The sequence below is a fragment of the Echiichthys vipera genome (genome assembly GCF_963691815.1).
Source record: "Echiichthys vipera genome assembly, chromosome: 22".
NCBI classification, from domain to species: Eukaryota; Metazoa; Chordata; class Actinopteri; order Perciformes; family Trachinidae; genus Echiichthys; species Echiichthys vipera.
Window position 1 is genome coordinate 15,586,731 of NC_139847.1, and position 12,539 is coordinate 15,599,269.

Below are 12,539 nucleotides of genomic sequence, written 5' to 3' on the forward strand. Positions count from 1 at the left end.
GATGGGGGAGGCTGACATTAAGGGATCGGGGGGGGGGGGGGGGGGGGGGGGCTCTTGTTCGCTCACTCTTTTTCTCTTTTCACACAGACACAAGCTTCACGGGCGGGCAGACACACAAACAAGGCCGGTGTCGCTCTAACAGGAAGAGCTGGGCCGGCTAAGTCAACTATCGCATGTGAACGAGCAGCGCTGGGGAGACAATAGTGGAATAATAGAACAAATGGCAGAATGGAGGAAGGAGAGTGTGACTTTGAAATGAGGGAAAAATGAAGCAACATAGAGAGAGAGAGATCTAGTAAGAAACCCAGCTGTGACTGCTGAGTACAAACAGGGATACAGGACGAGGTGGTAATTACCACTTTTATGCAGGGTGTGTGTTTATGTCTGTTGTGACCAAACGGCGTCTATTCCAGTTGCTACGGCGGCTATAACATTGCTCACAGCCACTCCACCAGCTCAGTGTGAGAAACTCCGCACTCTGAAACCAGATAGTGTCCACAGACAGCAGACAGTGTTACATACCGGCTCGGGTTCTATCAGATCAAACCAAAGTGATAAAATGTGGTTAAACCAGCTATGAGTCAGCGTTCCCTACTGTATGTGTACGGAGAAAACAGTGAGATTGGAAATTTCATTTTTTGGGGGAACCCCCCGGTTACTCAGCAGCCTGCAGAAGGGCTTACCCCAAACCGCTGCCCCGAAACTCCGCCCCTCCTGGGACACCACTTACAGTCAGGTGACCGGGGGCGTGTTTCGGCATCACCACAGCGGGAATTTCTCTGACTTTTTGACGTAATTTCTGCTTCTGCAGCGCACCGCATGGTTTTATTTTGCATTAGTGTTTAGACACACAAACAGGATGTGATGACAAGCTGCGGGGGAGGGGGGGTTCTTGGCCCAGAGTAGAATCAAGTTCAAGAGATGTGACATGTTGTTCCATCTGTCCATCACTTTATCGTCAGGGGCCTGAACAATCATAAAAAGGACTCATAAAACATATATTCAGCGACGCTAATGCTTAGCTTTCGCTTTTACCTCGATTTCACCACAACAAGCTGTCGTGTTCCTCTATATACAGCTGAGTACAGTGAAAGTCAAAGTAATTTACTGTTGCTGATGTTTTGCACACACAGCTGATATATTTAGCATGTATTAACTAACACTGTTGTGTCACTGTTACATCAAAATTTCCCCCATGTTACATCTTCAAATGAAATCCCCACATTGACACAAGACATCAGAGCTCTTCCTGTCAACACCCTCGTTGTCTTAGTTACGCTGGTTAGTTGTTGTCCCCGGCAACAGCGGCTATCAGCTGGGAGGCGGGGCTGGGCAGCGAAACATTGGCAAAGAAACAAAGCTGTGCCAACCGTCTCAACCGCACCAGCCAGAGAGCATGAAAGGAAAATAAAAGGGGCTGTGTTGAATCCTCTGTGGCTTCTAACACACAAAAGCAAAATAAATAAATCCACCGTGAGCCTACGTGACACACCAACCAAAGTCACACGCTTGTGGCTGTGCCCACGGAACCCTGCTTAGTCACTACTAACATGAGCCACGGGACCAAATGTCTGAAATTAAGATGTTCAGATGTCTGTCTCTGTGCAGTGGCCTTAATTCCCTGGCCCTATCCCTTCCCTGACAACCACTGGCCTGCTCTGGTCCCCGGCCAGACAACCACACTGCAGCCATGAGAGGAAAATAGACTGGAGAGAGACGAGGGGAGGCAGCAAGGGCATGCACTGCAAAAAATATCCAAATCTAACCCACATCCAAAACCTAAAACTGGAATACTTTGATGAGCTGGAGATTTACTTTCTTGCAGCATGGTAGTAATATTGCCTTAGACAGGCGGGTAAACAGACTGCTTATACAGATGGTGCTGGAGTGACCGTATGAAAAATCCCAGAGGATGAGACCACTGATGACTAAAAGCTTGAGGGGGGCGCTGGCAGGCAGCCGGAGAGTGTTACGGTCCTGGTAGTCACCGTAGAGTCTGTCTGATAAGAAATGACCAGATAAGGCTGGGAGAAGTGGCAGATAACGCAAAGCAGAGCGAGGGAAAAGTTTCTAGCAGAGGATGACGGAAAGGCCATGCATGGTCCTGTCACCCTCCCTCTCCCTTTCGCTCTCTTTTTCTGTCCTCCCTCGCCCTCTCTAGGCCATTACATAACCAGTCCCGGATAAAGATTGTGTACTGCAGGAAACACCAAGCATTTCTTTTTCTCTCTCATACACACACAGAGGAACACCCAGCCCCTGCATCCGTCCTCCCCCAACTCGTTGCCAAGCCCTGTGTGTATGTGTGTGTGTGTGTGTGTAAGAGTGTTGTTTTGTGTGTGCAAACGTCAGCGAATGCCGTTCCAAGACGGTGATGCGGGCTGGCTTCATCACGTCCACATCCTTACACACACACACACATACAGACACAGAAAATCAGAGGAGGCTGTTCCAGCGATCACACACAGAGCAGTGTGGGTCAGCCGAGGACACGGCAGGCAAACATTATTCCTGCACACAAACACAGAGGCATCTGACCCTCAAGCTGCAAGATCATCTCCAGCTAGCATTCATTTCAACAACATAGCCCTTCTTCCAGAGGCTCTGACCTAACCCTTCACCCAGTTACACCAAGGCCTTCTGCACTCAGCTGCAGCAGCACGCCATAACAGGTCAGATAATAGCTCTTATTTGTATTGTATTTGTATGTCTCCTCTGGCTTATATGCACACTCATATCTCACATCTGCTCTACATTCAGGCCAAAGTACAGGTGGAGAAAGATCTTCAAACTCTGCTGGTCCGACTTCCCTAATAAGCTGCAGGTTATCAGCAACCACCAACCAACAGTTGTCTAGTTTTGGCTGTTTGTGGTCACCTGTCAATGCGCTGTTTGGCTTGTTGCCGCATCTTTTTCCCTCATTTTTTCTATTCTAAAGAAGTAAATGAAAATGTTGATTTCCGTGTCCTTCTTTGAGGAGAATGGGTTGACCTACATTTTTATCTGTTTGTGGGAAAAAAAAGAAACAGAGAGAGGAGGAGGAGGAGGAGGAAGAGGGCTGGTAGAAAAACATGAAAACATGAGGCCCCCTTTTGTCACCTGCACTCAACGCCCTGACATCTGGGCCTGTGAGTGACAGCACACAACTGTGTTAGTGTGGTGCACACGCACACACACGCGCACACACACATAAGATGCATGTGTGTGTGACGTTATGTAGAGAAAGGGAACAGCGCACAGTGGAGAGAGGAAGCTGTCGTCACAACCACAGGAAGTAAGCCTCCCTGAAGGGTGTGGGTGTGTGTGTGTGTGTGTGTGTGTGGCCTGTTCTCATTCACTGTTTTTATATAATTGGTCTTTAATACTAATTCTCGGTCCAAAATGACAAATACATTGTGTTTTTTTAGTCTGATCTGTTCAAACAACAGGAAACACGACACTTGGGCATTATAGAAATATGAGGCTTAGGCCTGCTGGGAGGAGCTAAGAAGGAAATCTGAGCGCTAAAGTCTGCGTAAAGACGAGGGTCAGGGTAGTGGGTGGGAAACCCTAATCCTACCACTAACTCCTAACCACGACCTTTCCTCTAAAACCCGTTGATGAGAATATGTTGGTGTGTGTGATGGATCACTCCTCCTCCCAGTCACTTGTGCTCCCCGCTTCACTTTCACAGAAACTCTCTATTACAGAGGAAACATGAGTCTCGATTTCTCGACAGACTTGCTGTCTAAATTGAGCGTTGTGCGTGTGAGACAAAAAAAAGGTGACTCAATACCTGGCTTTAAAGAAAGGAAGGCGGTATGTAAATCCCGACAAACCGGAAATCGAGGAGGATGTGGGCGACAGCTATCAACTGACAGTGACTTGGTTGTCGTCACTCTCGATTTCCACACTTTAGCAACCTCAAAAGCCCCCAAACTTTTCTTTTCTGCTCCTCTGGGGTGATAATGTTCAATAACAAATCTAAGAAAGGCTCTGGACAAAAACAGCATCAGTTCATAGGAAAATCAGAAGTGCTAAACCCCCCTCCCTCGCACTGCTCTGTCTCTCCATGTGCTCCTATTCCACATCCAATGCTCACACACACTAGTTCAGAAATGCACCAAACAAGACAAGAGACTGTTTCCTTGGCAACAGTTGCCAGAGGAACCTGTGGCGTCTACACTAACTGTTATTAAAGTATGCTAGAGAGGACACGGAGAGTCTTTACTGATCAACATGTTTACTGACAGAGAGCGGGCTGACCTCACGCACCATCCTCTTCCTCCACGGACTCACAGTGTTATGTCTCATCAGCAGTCTGTGTGTGTGAATAACAAAACATGTGTGTGGGTCCTATATGCATCAGAGTTAATGACAGCATGCGTACAGATGGCCGGTGCAGCGTTGTTCTTACAGTGGGTGTAATTACGCGCAGATCATTTTGCTTTTATCAGAACAGCTGTGACGCAGGCGGACCACTTTTGTTATGACGCCGCTGTTTGTTCATTTAGTCCGGAGAATCCAAGGCCTGTTTACTGATTCTTCAAATACCAATCTTGAAGAACTTTCCGCCGTTTAAAAAAAAACTAACTCCCATGGTACGCACAGATCTACTGTCTGGCTGAGTTATCATTTATTATGTGCTCGAGGTGGGTAAAAGTAGTCACAGAAGCTGAGGGGAGGTAAAAAAAAAGGAAGGAAGAAAATTCTTTCCAAGGTGTGAGTGTGTAGCTGTATATGAGTCACACACACAAACACACACACACAAACACACCTACACTACCGTGGCATCATCGTGAGTGGCAAAGAGCCAGAGATAACAGAGGAAAACTTTCCCTTTTTCCCCTCGCTCCACTCAACAGGCAAACAGGACGTGACTCTCTAACACAGCTCTATTCACTCAGTCCCCGGACAATATTCGGCTTTTCTCTAATAGCATTGTTCATTATCATCCGTTCAAACTAATTTCATGTTTTACATTAGCCTGTTAGCTTGGCTTGTGGCTGCATCTGAATCGCTGCCCGCTCTCAGCGCGTTCTCTCCTCAACTTCTGGACTGAATTACACCGATCTGCTTTCTCCTGACTGTTCTCAGGTCCAAAACACAGCAAGACCACCGCTGCATGTAGGACCAATATTCAGAGTTATGGATGTCTAAGCATCACGGTTGGCTGGCGGTATCGCAGGGCCCTGCTGCTCTGCAGAAACTAATGAGAAATATGAAATAAGAACCATGACCTCATCCATACACGTTAGTGATTGTTTTACCATATTTCAGCCTAATAGGCCCTTTAACATGCAAACATATGTAGAACCCATGAATTATATTTGATCTGTATTGAACTTTTTTAACCAAGTTACTAGTTTCATAATGGATTTGAGTCATTTTTAGGACATAACATATTCTGACGTTTAAAAGACCAAAGAACTATTTGATTGATCGACAATAGAAATAATTGATACTTGCAGTCCTGTATATATGGTGAACACTAAAGAAGTGGACAGCTTCATGTTTGTTGGGGTCCACACTTCAGCCTGAAGGACCAGGATCCACAGTCTAACGCTGCATGGTGGAATTCCACACATGCTTGACTGCGTTTCTTTCCCCTTGACCCCGACCAAACTCTAAAACCTTCATCCTGTTTTCTGTAAGAGCCTGGTGGTGCCAAAGCGTTTGCATGCACAGCAACAGGCTAAATAACCTGACCGGTATTTTTACTGCAGTGCTAAAGGGGCAGCCAGCCAGTACTATGCCTGCTTGTATGCAATAAATTCAGTTAATACTGTGCTATGAATAGGGCTGTACTTAACATATATCATGTAAATCGGGGGGGATTCAAATAGTGCCCCTGTAAATGATCATTGTTTCTGCTGACATGGAGGGAAGGGAATTTCCTCAACTGGTTTCCAACCATCGTGCCAGCTAACATGTAGGAGAACCTGTGTTATAACGCCTAACCTGTCTGTGTGTGTATGTGGGCATATGTTGCCCTGCACCTAACTTATTCCCTCTCTCTGGCTTTGAGTTGCTCTCTGGAGGAGAATCGACACACACACACACACACACACACACACACACACACACACACACACACACACACACACACACACACACACACACACACACACACACACACACACACACACACACACACACACACACACACACACACACACACACACACACACACACACACACACACACACACACACTTCTTTTCTTATAAGAGGCAACAAAGGCAGGAGAGCTGTCACAAAGCTAAGACACACACACTGCTCTTGTTTCATCACCGTCAACTGTCGAAGTAGATGAGTCAGCACTTTAAGCCAGCCTACTGACCCAGTTCCCCTCAGGCATAAAGGACAGATCTGAATTAGATCAAAGAAGTCCTTAATTTGCTTGGGACACCCTGTAACACCCGCATCAAAGCTACATGTGGAAAGGAGGGGAGGAACACTGTCCTGCCTCACACACACACACACACACACACACACACACACCTCTTCTGCTTACTCAAGTTGTGTGACTCACTTTTGTTGAGTTAGCTGCCTTATTTTCAACGTCACCTACCCCCCCCCCCCTCCTGACGCGTGTGTATCACTTTAATATCCCTCCATGTTCGTCATCACTCATAGTAAAATGGGCGGTGATTGTTCATTCACTCTCTCTTTCTCACTCACACACACTCCTATTGAGATCATGGGACAAACGGGGGCGGGGGAGAGCTGAGGCAGCACACAGCCGGCCAAGAGTGTGTGTGGAGCGATTTGGAAGCCTTAACTTTTTACAGCCTCAGACATCAAACGCCGGTTTCCATGCCGATCGATCTGATTGATAGGAAGTGGACCTTCAAAGGCTTTCTTCTTTGTTTTCTTTCACGACCCCATGCCAGCACACTCCGCTCTTCCTGATCTGGAATCCTTTATTGTGGGCAATAAAGTGACAAATAAAAACCCCCGAGCCAGCCACAAATTCTCATCAACGGCTTGTCCGATGACTAGTGGAAAAAGGTGGGTGACTACGTGTGCGTTGGGGTGATAACAACCGCCAATATCAACAACTATTGATTCTAATTCAGAAAGACACGATCACGACTCCAAACCACTCACTAACTCACATTGTTTTAATGTTTTACTCTGTGCGTAATTGCGCCGCAAACTAACAAAAACACAAGCATACGCGCCAGCCGTGTGCGTAAAGGTGTGCGGGGACTTAGCACAAGTAAAGCCAGCTGACTCCTAAGACACCACTAATGTGTCTGGAAGTCAAAACGTCGCTCCAGTTTGGACCTGTTTTCCTTCGGGGGAAAAAGGTGATAATTAGAGAACAGCTCACGTTGACCGAACAATACTGCGCGGTCAGACTTCAGTGCTCAGACGAGAAAAAAAACCCTAAAAGACCTAAAGGGCAGCCCCCAAAACACCGCCCCTCCCCCCCAAAAACGAGAGGTGATGCAAATCACTTCCTTTCAATCCGGCTCTTTGTGTGCGTAAGGATTGACTGGGGGTGATGGGGGTGGCAGCTATCCATTCAATTTATACGGCTGCCGACCTCGGTGATCCTGCCCACCCCCCACTCCAACTCCAGCAGAGCCACCCACTCCTACACACACACACACACACAATGGCGTGAGATCTCCTTACACAGGCAGTTTTCTCCCCCTGTCCTCTAGCTCTCCTTCCCTTTTTTTAGCCATGGTGATGATCGGGACTTTTCAGGGCAACAATGACCAACCTATAGGACCCAAAGTGTCCCACAGCAATGTGAGGATAAAGATAACAATTTCATTACTAGATGTATTAGGACGACCACTTTGAGCTCAGGCCTTATCAGCAATTTATACAGGCTGGATACAGTCTCAGATAGCTTCCCCTCCCACTAAACCTGTAAATGTGGGGGTCACCTCGGGGGAATTTCACGCACAAAAAGCCCGTGAACTCAGCATTTGCACCACAGCCAAATGACAGTATGACTCCGATCCACGTGCACGGAGTGATTAAACATGTCCAGTAATGATGATCCATCGTGATTTTGAGGAACAAAGTTCTCCGAATTGACACGCACAAACACGCACACGCACGCGTGGTTGAGAAATTCCCCCCACCTCGTCGATTATAGACGATCAAGGGTTCCACGTGAATCAATTCCTATAATTGACTCACTGACGTCCCGACTCACAACAGAGCCCGATTAATCAGCAGCATTGAACAACATATACCTATCACGGGGGAAAGAGCGGACACATTTGGGGACACCGGGGTCAAACGGACACCAACTCTCCTGCTTACGACCAAAACAAAGTCGTGTGGACTTTTAAAAGCTCTCAGTTCTCACAGCACTCACCGTTCATTCAAGCATTTCCAAAATAGACGCTCCAGAAGTGATCATAAAAAAAGGTTTCCAAATAAAAAGGTGTATCCGGTTTCTTGAGGTCCACGGTAGTCTTTTGTTATCCGCAAGTTGTGGAGCTCCGGGTGTCTGCAGAGAAATTCCCGATGAGCCGGACGGCTCCGTAATCCCTGTTAGTCTCCGTCGCTTCCTCTCGAAACAAGCGTGAAACTCGATCCGTCTGCCGGTAGGAGGGCCTCCCTTCTGTCCGTGATCTCGGCTCGTTCTTCTCTTTATTCCCGTTTTTTTGTATTCCGTTAACGGTAATGAGGCTCGCTCGCTCGGGTCTCCGCGTCGAGCTCCGTTCCCTCCGCTTCACTCACACACCGCACTCACAGAGGCAGCCAGGCAGGGATCGTATTGCTCCGCCGCTGAGCTCTCCGCTTTAAAGGGACAGAGCCACGCACACTCGAACACACGCGCAGAGACAGAGGCGCGCACTCGTGTGACGTCACCGCACGGCCCCGGAATTCCCTGACAGCGCAAACTGGCACCGAGTCCGACTCCCCCGGTACCGGAGCGAAGCCGCTCCTCCTCCCTCCCCCTGATAGGTTTAGTCCTACTCCTTCATTGTTTTGTTTTTTTACCCACCCCGCTGTTATTCGAAGCGGACTCGTGACCGCCGGTTGGACTCGTGAACAGCGCCACGGTATATTTCCTGTGACCGTCTATTTTTGGAGGAGGAAGAGTATTACCCTCCTGACGCCATTCGACCACAGGAAGACAGATACAGTACCACTGTTTTATCATTAGATTCAGTGGGCTATAAATAAGTCCAGTTATCTGATATACAGAACAAATGTTCCAAAGTTAACTTATGGAGATTCTACCTGTATATCTGACTCTTGAGTGACTAAAAACAAAAACAAATAAAATATGGATTATAATTAGACATTTCATGTTTACCCGTCCTAGTAAACATTAACTGTATGGAGTATTGTTCCTGATATATTTTATACCTTCTTAATATTATATTGTAAACAGACATCTTTGAATAAAAGGTTCATTGGATGGAAGTGGCTATATCAACATGAATAAACAACTTAGCCTACTAGGGATTTACGGATCAGTTAGAACATTTGTACTAAGAGAGAAATATTTGACTCATTATTTTTAAAATAATTTATTATTTGTTAACAACACAGTTAAAAATAATCATTAATAAATGCTTAATAGGATGTGTATAAATAAAGATGCACTTTTCTGTGTCTGTGAGTGGTTACACTGAACAATCAGTCACATGCCTGGCCGCCCAAAAGATTCTTTCATAAAGAGCTTATTATTGATCTGGTAAATGATGTATTAGCCACTAAATAAAGCCATCGGTTGCAGCTTATGAACCATTTACAAACCTATTATCCTGTATCTGTATATCGGAAACATATATCAGCAATCGCTGGTTGCTGTGGCCGTACTCTGACTATATAGATTATACAGAATATGTATATATAATATGTTAACTGTAGGAAATAGAGTGTATACATCGCAAACTCTGTATTAGACAGAGAACACTTCATACTATACTGTAACAAAAACCAGGATTTGAGAGAGGTTTTCTTTGACAAGTGTAAAAATAAATGTGTACCCAGAGTTTCTCCATCTCCTCGACGCTCAGAAACTTTCAGAGCTAAGCAGGGAGAAAAGCCAGTGTGCAGCGTTATGACTGCTGTCATAGACAAACTCTGTAAGTGATTGTGATTGATTACCTCTGTAAAAGTATTACAGCCATTGTCATTTAATGCCTTTATCAAATTGTATATTTATCGCAAATCATCTGTCAATATTAATCATTTTCTGCACTGCTTTGGTAATATAGGCTTCTGATCCGCTATGTCAATAATGCTTATCTGAATTTGAGAGAGTGACGTATCTTTTAAGGCTGCACAATATCTAACTCATGTTTTGTTTATTTTTTTGTATTCCAATACAGGACATGTGTCTAGGACTATAAATAAAGCCTGAGTTATGAGGTTAATATATTTTTCCTTCCTGTCCGGCGGGAGACATTAACGTCTCACATCTCATGACTGCGCACACAGAAGTACAAGAATTATATGCTCTGCGCTCAGAGGCAGCAAGCTAAGATCCTGTGTGACGTAAACAAGGCTTTTGAAAAACACAAATGGGTCTCTCTCAGGCCGGAAACGTTTGTTCCAGCATTACCTTGCCAAAGAAACCATCTTGTACTCTGTAATAACGCCAAAGAGCCACACTGGTGCAACCAACGGTATGTGTCACACACACACACACACACACACACACACACACACACACACACACACACACACACACACACACACACACACACACACACACACACACACACACACACACACACACACACACACACACACACACACACACACACACACACACACACACACACAGAAGTTATATTTAGAAAGCACTGCCTCAGCAGGACAACAGGAGGCAAAATTAACCGGCGCAGGGAGGATGGGAATGTGTCATGGATGATGCTGAGATGATTTTTTTTATGGTCATAACAATTCTAATAAAAACAACATAAACAATAAAATCTGAACATAATGAAACCTCTGTGCCTCAGTACAAATCAGTGATGCTATCAGTCCCTGACTGTCTGTTCTTCTCTGTCATGTCACAGTAGCTTACTCACAGTCTATTTTGAGATAACTGAAGGTGCATCTCTACTTCTATTAGTATGCAGTAAAGAGTGACAAGAGATGTGTCTGTGTGTGTGTGTGCGTGTGTGTGTGTGTGCCCTTAATTCAGACCCCTGATGAAGTAAGTGCATGGCATGTACCACCAGGGTGGATCTGGAATCTATTGTCAAGTGACAATGAATGTTCAATAAAGTGTTTTGTGTTGAGAAAGAGGAGGGATGCAGCACAGTGGGGGTCTTTATGACACTGGGAGGCAGTGTAATTGTATACGGATGTTTTGTTTTCATTGGTTAAAGCCTGTGTGGAGAAATCAGCAGTCTCTTGGGACAGTTACGGTTCATACAGTACTGTACAGCGAGCTAAAATGGATTCATTTGTTAAAGTAGTGTGTTGGCCAAAATGGAAGCTGCAAGTAGCGGCAAAGTGTGCAACACATAAATGGACATAGCCACTGTGATGTCACCAATTGGTTTGTGGACTATTGTGTTAAAGCCAGGTGATTGGAAATTGGCTCGTTTTGGGGCCACAACTGACTATATTTGGACAAGAGGGCAGAGCTAGGGGGGACTGCTGCGCAATAACGTGTCAATGGCGCTAATCGCTAAAGAGAAAAACTCAAACTGATTTTCAACCGACCAACTCGAATCCTCCGGTGGCCTTTTCCCGTCGGCTTCTGGCACCGCTAATCAGCATGTACTGCAGTGACACATAGCCAGTTGAAATATGGTAGTTTCATTTAAGTTACCAGCTAATGCTCGTGCTAGCTGGCTTGGTTAGCAAGGTGCAACCAAAACTAAACTATCCCCAACTTTTAGTTTGGCCGCACTTTATTGCAGAATCGAGGCCCGCTGGAGGCTGCACTTCGCCGCTGCTCGATTTGTTTTCACTTGCTAGTTGCTAGTGTGTCTAAAAAGTGAGTAAAGGTACCAAAGTCCAAAAGCAAGAGGCCACTTTCATATCCAACAGACAAAAGAAGGCGAAAAATCCAAGCATGTGGATACGTAGGAAACCTGCGTCCCTACTGTTATTAATTATAATAAGTATGTACATTAAAATGCATCAAGTCAGCTGTAAAGACTTTTTATAACATCATCTGGAATCTATTATACCCTGAATTACTGCAGTCCTTTATTACCCATCATAAAGTTGTAAACTAGTGCATTCTGTATGTAGGCTGTATATCGTCTGCTTCTCCCTGTTGTTGTTCATTGCATTTTTGCACTGTTTTCTCGTGCACAAAAATAGACCGACAGCAGTATTTGTGCAAATGTCACGCTGCTCATGTTTTTTTTGCTGGTGTGTACGGAGTTTCTATTTTAGTTTTCGTATTGTATTGTCATTTTGCTCCCGGTGCATGTGAGTATGACACCATATCTTCCATCAGGTGTGAGGGCTGTCTCAAGTGTGTGACATTTGCTCGGCTTTATGAGCACCTATGTATGCGTGTGTGTGACTGCACTTTAGAGAGTGTGGTGGGAGGCCATTAGCCCTCAAAAGTGAACAGGAAGAGGATTGCTGATTGATGTG

The 12,539-nt window shown here is 45.5% G+C and overlaps 1 protein-coding gene across 3 annotated transcripts in view; it reads right to left on the minus strand.

Annotated features, from left to right (window-relative positions):
• kdm6ba (lysine (K)-specific demethylase 6B, a) overlaps nt 1–12,539 on the minus strand; it is a 107,875-nt gene that overhangs the window by 15,176 nt on the left and 80,160 nt on the right. Inside the window, exon 1 of one of the 3 annotated variants that reach the window (XM_083936977.1) lies at nt 8,326–8,683. The exons of the other annotated variants lie outside the window; for them this stretch is intronic. The gene's annotated coding sequence lies outside the window, so the exon portion shown is untranslated. Of the gene's footprint in view, nt 1–8,325; nt 8,684–12,539 lie in introns of those variants that run through there. 3 annotated transcript variants of the gene reach the window in all.